This window comes from Cydia fagiglandana, chromosome 22, assembly GCF_963556715.1.
Source record: "Cydia fagiglandana chromosome 22, ilCydFagi1.1, whole genome shotgun sequence".
NCBI classification, from domain to species: Eukaryota; Metazoa; Arthropoda; class Insecta; order Lepidoptera; family Tortricidae; genus Cydia; species Cydia fagiglandana.
The window spans coordinates 4,489,743-4,503,418 of NC_085953.1; positions in this window are offsets into that span (position 1 = coordinate 4,489,743).

Sequence of the window (13,676 nt, forward strand, 5' to 3'; positions counted from 1 at the left end):
ACCGAGAAAACACTTCAACAACGTTTTGTGAAGAATTGCTAACGTGGAACGTCACATATTTTTACTATTTCATATCTAGTGAATCTCTAATTCATTTCCCGAATCGTTCCGTATAATGTTGTTTCTAAGTATTCTGGCAAATAATCCTGATTCTGTAACAGTATTCGATTAAAAATGGTAAACATACTAGCTAATTACGTAGGCATTATTTGCAAAATGCGGTTAATCCCCTAAATATTATTTGATAAGCCGATTTAGTACCTATATCGATTGATATCTCTTATCACTTCGTTAGGAGCCTATGACTTTGTTCGATTCAATAAATATTATGCAACACGGGGATTTTATTGCGTAATTTTTCATAAATTTTATGCTGCTGTTTCCGGATTGCTTGCATAGCGAGCACTGTAGCTTATGGACGTTTGTAACGGAAGGTTATTTGGTTGAAATCGTGGGCGTTAGCTGGTGCGACGCAGAAGTGGGCGTTGTCACGTCAATATCTCTATCGCGATTAGTATTTCCAATCCGTCACTCATTTTATCAAGGGAACTGATAGGCCAATTCGAACACTGATATCCATATCGTAAAGACGAAGTAATATATACGACATACAGACACATAACAATTCAGCGGTGTCATTTTGGGTGTCACATTTCCAACTGCAGCTGCAATACTGTTCATTTTACTACGGAAACGTGTCGCTGTCTTTGTCAATTTCCATAGAAAATGAACAGTATTGCAGCTGCAGTTGGAAATGGAATGTCACTTTAACTTTGGTCGAATATATCTCTAGCTACTTTTAATTGTAAGTCGGTCACCAGGTCAGTGGATGGTATCAGAGAGCTGTGTACTCAAGCCGACGTTATAGCTCTCCAGGAAACCTGGCTGATGGAACATAATATACAATACGTGGGGACGATCGATCCTGACTTCGATTATACGAGTAAGTCGGCGGTGGATTCCTCGCTTGGCGTTTTGAGAGGACGGCCCTACGGGGGTGTCGCCTTGATGTGGAGGAAAGGTGTTTTCACGTCGGTAAAAGTGGTACAGTGTAGTAGTGTACGGTTGGCTGCGATCAGCGTAAGTGCGGGAGGGCGTTCGATTCTGGTATTCTGTGTGTACATGCCGACTGATGACATTAACAATTTACCCGAATTTACGGAATGCCTTAGTGAGGTATGCGCAATCATCGAAACGCAAAGTGCTGATTGTGTTTTTGTACTTGGCGATTTCAATGCCCACCCGGGGGAGCGTTTCTTTACTGAGATGTATGATTTTTGTGTGGAACAGTCCTGGCGATGTGCTGACGTCGAGTGGCTAGGCAGTGACTCGGGGACATATACTTTCATAAGCGATGCTAACGGAAGTAGTAGGTGGCTTGACCACTGTTTGGTCACTGAGTCGGCATGGTTAACTGTTGTGGATGTAGTAGTTAAATATGACACCTTTTGGTCGGATCACTTCCCAATTATTTATAAATGTAATGTTAATTGTAATAAATTAAAATCAAATATATCTAATAATAATTTACAGACAGCTAATAGTTTTAAATGGGGGGAAAGGAATAATGACCAAATAAAATTGTTTTATGACATTTGCTGTGATAGGTTAAAATGTATAGATTTTCCCATAGAATTAGAATCCTGTTGTGATCGTTTTTGTAATGACCTATCTCATCGTAATGTGTTGAATAAGTTGTATAATGACATTATTACTACCTTACAAACGGCCTCTAGAGTGAGTAAGTCAATTGGAAAGCGTAATAAGCGTAAGCAGGTGACTGGCTGGAACAAACATGTAAAAGAAGCTCATGCGTTTGCTAGACTCAAATTTCAGCAATGGGTTGTATGTGGAAAACCATCCTCGGGACCTATTTTTCAAGACATGTGCGCTTCTCGGAGGCTGTTCAAGCACAAGCTTAAGTGGTGTCAAAATAACCAAGATCAGATTAAAATGGATATCTTGGCCACTCACCATAAAGCCAAAGACTTCAACAGTTTCTGGAAGTGCACAGGTAAAATAGGTCCTAAATCCGGTCTCCCTGCAAGTGTGGATGGCGTTTGCGAGCCGGTGCATATAGCTAATTCGTTTAAGGACCGGTTTAGAGTTCAAAGTCCACTGGGAGATGTGTCGCGGGTGCTCAATGCTGAGGTTATTTCGAATGAGGTGCCTGTCCAGTTCACTTTTAAAGAGGTTAACCGTGTGATACAGTCGATGACGAGAGGGAAGCATGCAGGTGGTCACCTACCACGGGTACTCAAAATGTTCTTCAACTTATGCATGAGCCATTGTTACCTTCCCGATGATCTCATGAGGACTATTGTGGTGCCTATTGCCAAAAATAAAACTGGAGATGCTTCTGACGGATCCAATTACAGGCCAATATCTCTAGCAACGGTATCCGCTAAAGTGCTGGACGGACTGCTTGATAACCTGCTGTCAAAACATGTCCAATCGCACGATGCACAGTTTGGCTTTAAACCTAATGTATCAACGGAGAGTGCGATACTCTGTTTTAAGCATACCGTCCAGTACTACAACGATGATAAAACGCCTATATTTGCCTGTTTTTTGGATCTGTCAAAAGCGTTTGACATGGTCTCTTATGACATTTTATGGGACAAACTTGAGAGCTGTACGAGTACTCCGAGGGGGGTGGTTAACCTCTTCCGTTATTGGTACGGGAACCAAACCAACCAGGTCAGATGGGCGGGAGCGTTTTCAGACGTGTACAGGTTAACGTGTGGTGTGAGACAAGGTGGTCTCAGCTCACCCAGGTTGTTTAACTTGTACATAGATGAGTTGATCGCTAGGCTCAGCAGCACTGGTATTGGATGCTCAATTGGCGGTACCATTGTTAACAATATCAGCTATGCAGATGATATGGTGCTGCTGTGCCCGGCGATCAGCGCTCTTGTCAAACTGTTGAAGATCTGTGAGGAGTATGCGGTGACCCATGGCCTGATGTACAACACCAAGAAGAGCAAACTACTCGTTTTCAAGGCAGGCAAAAAAGAGTATACGTCAGTTCCTGCCGTATATTTATGTGGTGTTCCTCTAAATAGAGTTTCACGGTTCAAGTACCTCGGGCACTGGGTCACCGAGGACCTCCAGGATGATGCTGACATAGAAAGGGAGCGCAGGGCATTGTCAGTAAGGTGCAACATGCTGTCACGTAGGTTTGCACGGTGTGACGGGGATGTCAAAATGACCCTTTTTAGGGCTTTTTGCCAGTCCTTTTATGCGTGCAGCCTATGGACAAATTACACAAAAAAGACCCTCAATGCCCTGCGTGTCCAATACAATAATGGTTTCCGCATGCTGATGGGACTGCCACGTTACTGCAGCGCCTCGGGGATGTTTGCGGAGGCTAGAGTGGACGCGTTCATTGCGATAATCCGTAAACGCACCGGCTCCCTAATGCGCAGAGTACGTGACAGTTCCAACAGTCTGCTTCAGCTCATTCCTGGAGATCCTGCTGGTTCACTCTGGAGGCACTGGAATGACCTACATATGGGATCCAGAGGCACAGTGTATAATTTAATGTAAATATGTAGATTTTAATTTAATTTTAATGTAATTTGTTGACATGTATTTTTAATTTTAATTTTTATATGATAATATTTTTAATTGTAATTATTTTTATTTTAATATTTTTGTATGGGTATATTTTTTGCCTGAAATAAAATTTGATTGATTGATTGATTGATTGATTAACGTAACTAGTTGCGATCAATCGTGCGCGCGATCAGAACTCATAAACCACAATCGCGTAAATCGCGTTGTAGCATCCCACCCAGGCACACCAAACGAGTATGTTCTGTCGAAATTATATGAACGGCCCTATCTTTACTTTTGAAATAATTGAATGTAACAAACTACTTACACCATTGATACTTTCTTATTATATACTTTCCCATATAACCCATTGACTTTACCGAACCGTAGTACAGGAGGATTCGACAAGCGACGTTTGACGTACTTATCGTGTTGATCTCCCGTTGATGTCGGAAAAATCATGAGTTCTCGAATACCGTACAATGTCAAAATTTGACATTAACAATCCATAGTTAGGGTGACTAGCAAACCAAACCGAACCACCCTTAGTTTAGAGTTGAGTTTTGGTTGTACCAAATGATATTATCCACCGTTGATGGAATCAACACTCAGCAATAAAATCAACTGTTGATTTGACGTGGATGCAAAATCTGACAGTTGTACGTGTCGAATTTGGCCCCAGGCTTTGCTTAGTTTGGGGCTAGGTTGATCTGTGTTAGATGTCCCCTATTATTTATAAAAGTCTATAAAAAGTACATATATAAAAGATTTATAAAAGTCTATAAAAAGTACATATATAAAAGATTTATAAAAGTCCATTCGAATACCACAGTCATTTTTCACTCAACCAATATCGACAATCACGTTTTGCAAATTAAATAACGACAAGGTTCCAGACACAACTATTTTCACATTTTTCACATGTACTCGTATCAACCCAGTTAACTCAGCATTCATGTATCTTATTACAATGAAATAAAGTTCACAATGGCCACTTAAATACGTTGTACTTAGCACTTTGTCGTATCACGTTGGCATCACGCGGAGTCTGCTGATAACGCGCGGTTCGGAATTTTATCGAAATAGGCATACAATGGACGTTGCGCAATGACATAATAGTCAAGTTATTCAGAAGAATAACAGCTTAAGCCGTGTAATAAAATAGTATCACGTGTTTTCTAAATACCACAGTTTCCAGTCACTGCAGAGTTCTGAATTGGGGTCACGAATGTCTATGATCTTGAAAGCTTAGTTTTTACTTTTATAAAAAGTCGCTGTAAGTTAAGAAGTCAATTATTACAGTTATGAATTGACCCACATATTTACGAAGCTAAGACCTACCGTTTAACTGATAGCGTGTCATATATGGGTCAATTCATAACTGTCAAAATTGACTTCTTGTCGATAAAATATTGTCATGTTGCATACAGCGACTGATTGTCTAGTACGAGTATAAGGATTCAGAACGATCTACTTCGTATTTTAAGTTGTATGGGGAAAACCCAGTGTTGTGAATAACGCTCATTTAGGCTTAAAGACTCGAGCCCTCAAGACTCGTAAGTCTTGAAGACTCGACTATATTTGAGAATTGTATCTATTCATTTTACGTCTTTGCCGCCTTTTGAGACGTTAATGGTAACATTCCATTTCTAACCGCAGCTGCACTACCGCTACTGAACGCGTCGCTGTCATTGTCAATTTCCATAGTAACATGAACAATAGTGCAGCTGTCGTTGGAAATGGATGTCACCTTAAGCCTCGAAAGTCAAGGATTCGAGTCTTTAAGCCACGAAATGAGCGTTATTCACAACACTAGGAAAACCTTAGTTAATGTACCCAAATCGTAGTGTCCACAAAAATACGCCCATTTTCCTTAACATCTTTAAATCACGTACGTTGTTAGGGCATACGGTATTCTGATTTTATATCTGGTTGTAAATATGCGATACGGTTTTCCATATTGACAAAAATTATGAATTGGCATTTTTTTTTTCAACATATTTTGGACGCGATGTCAGCCTATTTAATGCGACGCATGATAATTTTGTCTCAAGGTTACGGTTACTGAATACGAGATTATTTACAATTGAATCACACAAAATATTTGCCTTGAACTGAAAGTTAGACAGTTTATCTAACATAAATAATGATTTAATAATTATTTACCATTTGATTCGACAGTTTTTTAGACTAAAATACCTGCGAGAAGAGTGAATAATTGAATATGCTATTTAATTATTACGAAGAATATTTTTGTTTGGAAAGTTGTGTTTTTTTTCGAAAGCTAAAGAGGCGCGATTCTCGGGCGGGGTGTGAGCGGGGCGCGTCGCTTTTACATATAAAACGCTCACGCCCCGCCCGGAAAGCGCGCCTGTGTGACGTTAAGAAAATACTAATTTCTAGTGTAATTTTCTAGTCCACCAAAACCGATCTCGACATATATTGTAAGCATGTTTCACCGATTCGGGATGAGAAAAGAGGAATACCTAAAATAAACTATAAATATTTTCATATCTAGAATATTGTAAGATTATTTTTGGCAATTGTTACAGTATTAAAATCAGTATGTGTACATTCGTAGTGTCTCTCGTTTTTTTATGTCTGTTTATTTTGTGTATCGCTGGCGTATATATTGTCGTCTCATAGTTTTAAGGTTTTAGGTTCCCACTGAAAACCAGCGCCACGGATTGCCGCGGCATTATGCTGAATGGGGTCCTATTTTAGCGCCCAATGTTTTTTTTTTCTGTATGTATGTCTTCTTTTCTATATGTAATATGTTGTGGCGTTAAATATTTTTATTTTCTTTCTTTCTTTCTATTTACTAGTCGTTATTTTCACTTCTAATATTCTTACAGGAAATATTACCGTTTTCGTGACGATACGAGTAACATGTAACCACACGGCGCACCAGGGATTTTCTGGCACAGTTCTAGGTAATTCAGGGACAGCGCCATACAACCAGGAAAACATATGAGCATAATTAACTGGATGTAACTAATTTGTGGTTAAATATTGGTTGTGTTATGTACCTACATAGAATGTTTAATAATACGTAGAATTTATATATTACCTTGTACGCATTTGGAACAAAACAAAAGGAGTTTTAGTCTACTTCCAAAAAAAAAATATGTAAGTGCGTATTTTTGGGATATTTCGATTTAGAAAAAAAGTATTTTTGATGTAAGTTTATTCAGGTATATGTATAATTTTATTCAGTAAGTTACGTAAAACAAATAAATATTTTAAACAACACTAATAGGTATACTAAATTATAATTAGATATTATTATATTATTAGTCATAATTAAATATTAGAAAAAGCCTGTTGTAATTTTTAGCCTTTCTGCAGATTGCGATTATATTTTAATTAGTTTATCATTGGTGAGTAACTTGTTAAATTATTTATTTAATCAAAATAATCGGCTTGTCGGCCCAAACTCACTGTAGGGGTCCGTAGGTACCCGTCTGTCACAATAGGCAGACTTGAAAATAGGTTTATGCAGACAGTATTTAAGTAGGTGCTATGCGAATTGTTTTAATTAATGTACATAACAAGAAAACGGTAGGTTGCTTACATCTTTTAAATAAGAAATGAAAAGTTTTCGTGAAAAGTCAAAAATTGCTTAACCGATGATATTGGAATAGATATTGGACTTTACGATCACTTGGTCAGGGGCCAAATTCGACACGTACAACTGTCAGATTTCGCATCCACGTCAAATCAACAGTTGATTTTATTGCATACTGAGTGTTGATTCCATCAACGGTGGATAATATCATTTGGTACAACCAAAACTCAACTCTAAACTAAGGGTGGTTCGGTTTGGTTTGCTTGTCACCCTAACTGTGGATTGTTAATGTCAAATTTTGACATTGTACGTATTCGAGAACTTATGATTTTTCCCACATCAACGGGAGATCAACACGATACGTCAAACGTCGCTTGTCGAATAGGGGTCCAGAAAATGGGTAAGCAGAGGTATTGAGACCCCTAATCGTTTTGAAAAACCTATTCAACACTCCACACCAAAAGATTGAAGCGTAAAATCAAAACAGACGGCCAGACATTGCGAGGCTCTGAGGGTTCCCGGTTAACTACGGAGTCCTAAAAATAATCAATAAATCGAGATGGTAAAACAGTTAATTAAGTTATTATCTTTATCGTGTATGGTATTTACAGTGAAACAAATAGCGAAGAAAATGATGACATGTAACACATTTATAGGGTATGACATATTAGGAAAGGAATTTACCTAAAATAACATTGAAATTCCAAAGCGGTAAAATGAAAAGGATCTTAATAACGTTATATATTTTATTTAGGTAGGTATTTAATGAACTTATTTATTTACTTCAAATGTATAAAAATTGTTATTGCTGATCATTTTCTATATCATATTGTCAAGAGTATGTATTGTTCCATTATGGCAATAAAAAATCAGTTTCGGCGTCTTAAAGTAAGTTTCTACTTTTTTTGAATTCGTGAACGTTTTAATGCTTAATAAATATAACATAATTATAACTTTGTTATCAATGCGGTCACATGAAAAATTATATAATTATACGACACATAAACGGCGTCTGATCTTTTATTTATTTAAATATTGCACAAAACATATGTACCTACAACAATGTAGGTACGAATGGCAGACTTAATGTCAAGTGACATTCTCTACCAGTCAGCCATAGTAGGTATAACTAGTCATTTGTAGTTTGTTTTAAGTACCTACTTTAAGGATACCTCGTTTTCGCCTATTTTTTTTTTCAATTTCGATTGTCGCATTTACCTATTCATGTATTTCGGGAAAAGCGCGCAAACAGCACACAATCGCGTCCGAGCACACCTGCAGCCAGGTGGAAATAGATACGGCCCTGACCTGTTTCATGTAGGTACCTGTGCAGATAAATTTGTAAATTTAGAGTAACGATTATAGTCGACGTCAAAGATATGTTTACATTTTTCGCCTTATTACAAAGGAGTAAGGTGCAAAAGTGGAAACATATCTTTGACGTCGACCGTACAGGTAAAGAGGGATACGATTTAGCACGTTTTTAATAAGTTTCTTGGGATTTAATAGTATAGTTGTATGTATGTACCTTTGTGTAACCTATTATATAATATAAAAATTCACAAGGAGTAGATAATTTAATCACAGTAAAGGTGGAGGTTCGCGCCGCGACAGAGACAAGCGACCGAGACAGAAGACCGCGACCGTCACTTGACGTTAGGCAACATATAAGCGACAGTTCGCGAGCGAGACAGAGACGCGAGAGTCGCTTCGCTGTCGCTTATATGTTGCCTAAATTCAAGTGACGGTCGCGGTCTCCGGACGCGGTCTTCTGTCTCGGTTGCTTGTGTCTGTCGCGGTGCGAACTTCCACCTTAAGGCATATAGTTTGTCCTCTGAACGTCAGTTTTGGTAAAAAGTAGTCTCTATGTAAACCTAGTGGCTCCTTTAAGAGGGGTAGAGGAAACTGCAATTATTATTCACAACGATGGGACTACTTAATCGCGTTAAACTTACTTTTACGCGATTCCGTTATTGTGAATAATAATATGAAAAGTGAAAGGTAAGACCTACAATTTTGCGATGACCGCCTCTAATACTAATAAGCATCTGCCGACCACTTTATATCAGCCAAATATAAAGTGTATCATAACTCATCAATAATAAAAGTCGGCTAAATAGAATACTCATTCATTATTCCACAGCTTACATTGTACTATTAAAAACAAACCATAATGGCATGCACAACAATTAACACAATTGCAAACGCATATGTTTATTTATCTAAACAGTGTATTGTGTCGGTGCATTGTGCGTCGGTATGCGACCTGAGTACTAGGGTTAACATTGTATAAGGCCCTTATAAGTGTTACGTAGGCAGTGACAGTTATGTAGTACTCATAGTAAGAGTATAATAGTTAAGTTAATTTTTATATCTTTCTTTTCTTCCTCGCGTTATCCCGGCATTTTGCCACGGCTCACATAGGAGCCTGGGGTCCGCTTGACAACTAATCCCATGATTTGACGTAGGCAGTAGTTTTTACGAAAGCGACTGCCATCTGACCTTCCAACCCAGAGGGGAAACTAGGCCTTATTGGGATTAGTCCGGTTTCCTCACGATGTTTTCCTTCACCGAAAAGCGACTAGTAAGTATCAAATGATATTTCGTACATAAGTTCCGAAAAACTCATTGGGTTTGAACCCGCGACCTCCGGATTGCAAGTCACACGCTCTTACCGCTAGGCCACCAGCGCTTTTTATATCTTTAAATTACTAAATAAACTAAATAAAGTTAGTGTTTCATTGCACCAAATAACGTTATCAGAAAGGAAATAAATTTTGTTTCAACCACAACACTCCTGGGCTATAACCGCGAAAATCGAAGTTCGCAAATTGCGGGGATTTTTCTCTGTCACTCTAATCACGCCTTCATTGGAGTAAAAGAGAAAGATCCCCGCAATTTGCGAATTTCGGTATTCGCGGTAGCCGCTCTGGCGTTAGATTTGATGGAATTTAATTAACAATCCGGATCCGGACATACTTAGGTATTACCAATTTGCACGAAATTGGAAAATTCAGATAAAAAACTCAAATAATAGTATTGGTGAGTCACGTGGACTCGCAATGTTTGTAACTGCGCAGCAAAATAATGAAATAGTAAAGATATGTGACGTTCCACAGCAAAAGGTACCATTGTCAGAATTCAAACTAACATTCTATAGGTACAAAATTGTATATAAAATTGTATATTTCTTAATTACTATACGTAATGCATGTTAATTATAAGATGTAATAATGTTTTGAAAACATGTGTCCCGCCGAGTTTGTTGCCGGTCCCATATTGGGATACCCTACTCCAATTGAGGGGGGATTTAAATCTTCTCGGGGCAGAGGTGTACGGTTGGAGCCAGTTTAGGTTTATTTGACGTTCATAAGCGCATTGTAATATGCCTACTTGAATAAACTATTTTTTTCTTTTTCTTTATAGGTAAAATTGTATAACTCGTGCAATTCATTGTAAGTCATCTCTAGGTCGTTTTTTTTCCGTATCCACTTGGACAGATGTTAAATATGTATGAACACAAAAGCTTCACGTAACCCAATAAATAAACCATTTTATAAAAATAACTCAAAAAAAGATCTTGTCTGATATAAACAGAAATAAATTTACTTGGATCACAAAAACACATCGGCTACGTAACCACATTACAACAGGGGTGCCAAACATTGGTACGCCCGAGAGATGTTGTAAAAAATATTCAAACATTTAACTTTATTTCTGTCAATAACGTACAAAAATGAGAAAAAAGGAGACATTATAATTTAAACTAAACTATAACAAATCTTAAACTAAACTTATAAATAAGAACTGATTTACAAGACCGAAGTGATCCCATAAGTGTTCCGTAAACAAAGTTTTGTACGGAACATTAAAAATGCTCCCCTGGTAATCTTCATGCGTTATGGTGCCCAGAAGGCTGGCAGCGTTACCTTTCTGTCAATTGCCATATTAAATTGTAACCCAAAATCAAGATTTTATACACGAACACACATTTGTCCCTCAAAAGTCCCTCTTTGACGCTTAACATATGAACACTTTGACTGGTTATTCATATAGATACGAGCGAATTTCGTCCTAATTGTGAGCGATGAAGTGGGACCTTGACTGGACTTCGACACATTTTGAGCAATGATAGTTTGCCACATTGCGCGCAGAGAAGATGGCCGATGGGGTCGAAAAGTGCTCGAGTGGAGACCACGGACTAGCAAGCGCAGCGTAGGACGTCCACCCACAAGATGGACGGACGACCTTGTTAAGGCCGCCGGAAGACGCTGGATGCGGGTCGCTTCCAACCGGTACGAATGGAGGTCCAAGGGGGAGGCCTATGTTCAGCAGTGGCTGAGATGATGATGATGATAGTTACCTACCACCGACAAAAATTCGCCATCCCTAACGTAAACCATTCTAAAATATCGAATATTTCCAAAATATAATCCTGCATCAAATAACTATATTATTGTAATGTCGTCGCAAAAACCTCATACATGTTTGTTTGTCAGTATTAGCCACATAATACCTATACATAAGGATATGTTATGTAACGTGTTTTGTATTCGAGTACTTCAAGGTTAGTTGCGTGGAATTTTACATGCCTGTCAATATTGTAACAATGAAGTTATGTAACGTATGTAACATAATATTATGGTAACCTAAATAAGTACCTATATTTTGTTTGGGAAGAAACCATAATAGGAATTGCTAACCAACCTCATTACTGCGGAGTAAGAGACTTATAAAATTAACTAAATCTTTAAAAACCAATATTACCTATATAAAAAACAATCATCGCTTCAAAAATTGAGTTGCTTAACTTCAAACTTGGCTAATTTTATTTATGCGATTGTGGAAGAAAAGAGCCTACTCCCATCTTAATACCGGCAACGCACTTACAACCCTGGTGTAGCGGGTGTCCATGAGCGATGGTAATCGCTCTCTATATAATTTAAAAAAATGTAAATATCTCGATACTTAATGGGAGATTTCAGCCTTTTATGTTTTGTGTTTCATGTGTTAAAACCAAATCAACTATTTTGTATTTGTATTAATTCGTATGTAGGGTAGACTGAGGTAAATCGGATCACAGGATCGGATCATTATGAAAAATCCGTTGATATTTGAAATGTTTCATTGATATGAGTGCTCTAAAATAGCGCTGTACATATCTCCTGTTAGCCTATCTATAGCCTATTTATCATCCATTTTTTGTCTGACCCGATTCGTCCTGTGATCCGATTCTCCTCGGTCTACTATAGAGTTGAGAGTTAACTGTAGCTGTAGCTGTTAAAACTATATAGAATGTGACTTACGAATAATGAATATGCCCTCCTTAATACATTACACCTACTCATCGATCATTCTGACAGTCATTCCTCTTTCACCCACTCATAAGAAAGTCACCACTACAGTATAAAATAAAGACGTCATGGGTATTGTGTTTTCTTTCAGTGATGAATCATTAGGCAATTTGGTGACGCATTGACCTCATATAAACAAATAACCTGCAACCTTTACCTTTGGTTTTTATGTAACCTTTGAAATAGATGTCATAATATACCGCGTGTGGTATAGATGGTAAATAATTAAAACATAGATTGTACTCCTCAAACGGTGACACTTTTGTTCAAAAACTTAAAAATTATGAAGTAATTAGACTCCCTATTTTTCATACAAAATAAATATTATCTTCAATGGACGCCATCGCCACGCCATATAATTGTGATTGACGTTGCTTGTCACGCCTTAATCATAACAAAATTCGCAATACATTGCGTCTTAGAATAAACTTTAAAGTGTATTAAAAATCAATCCTCAAGTTATTTTTAAAAGTCGCTGAACAAATGTTGGTCAGGAGTACAGCCTACAGTTTAATTTTTTGCTCATGTTACAGGCCACACCCGGTATGCTAGAGAAAATTTGACCAAGTCCTCCGGTCTCCGAACCCGAACTTGACCCGGCGCGCGGCGTTAGCGGTTTAAAACCAAGGGTACAAACCTCAGTCGTGCCGTGTAGTGTCAAAAATATCATTCTCGAATAAAATGCAAGAAGATGCCTCTAAAATTCGATCAGGATTCTTATCAAACACAGTTAAGGATTTGGTTTTAAACAAAGTGGAGTTTTATTTGACTTTTTACCTATAAATAGCCAGTGACGGATTTATGTGACTGTGCTCACAGAAATATGTTTATTTTCGATTACTACTGCGTATTAGAACACTTGAGACAACTCAACTAATATACATTACATAACATTAATAAACGACGGGCAAACCCAGAACCGGTCATATGACGTCTCAAGAGCGTTATGTCAAACATAGAATAGGTGACGTCACAATGATCGTTAATAGTTCGGTGACGTCATTCAATCATGCTAGCTAAGGTATAACCCGGATTCTATTAACTATAATCTACAGAGTGTTTTAGGTGCGACATTGAGGGGAAATCCTAAATAGTAGAAAATACTGGAAAACTGTCTCGGTACCTATTTTCATTTTTGTGGCAATGTTGGTTTGGAAAAAATTTCGGTTAAGTCTGAGGACAACTCTTCTGAAATC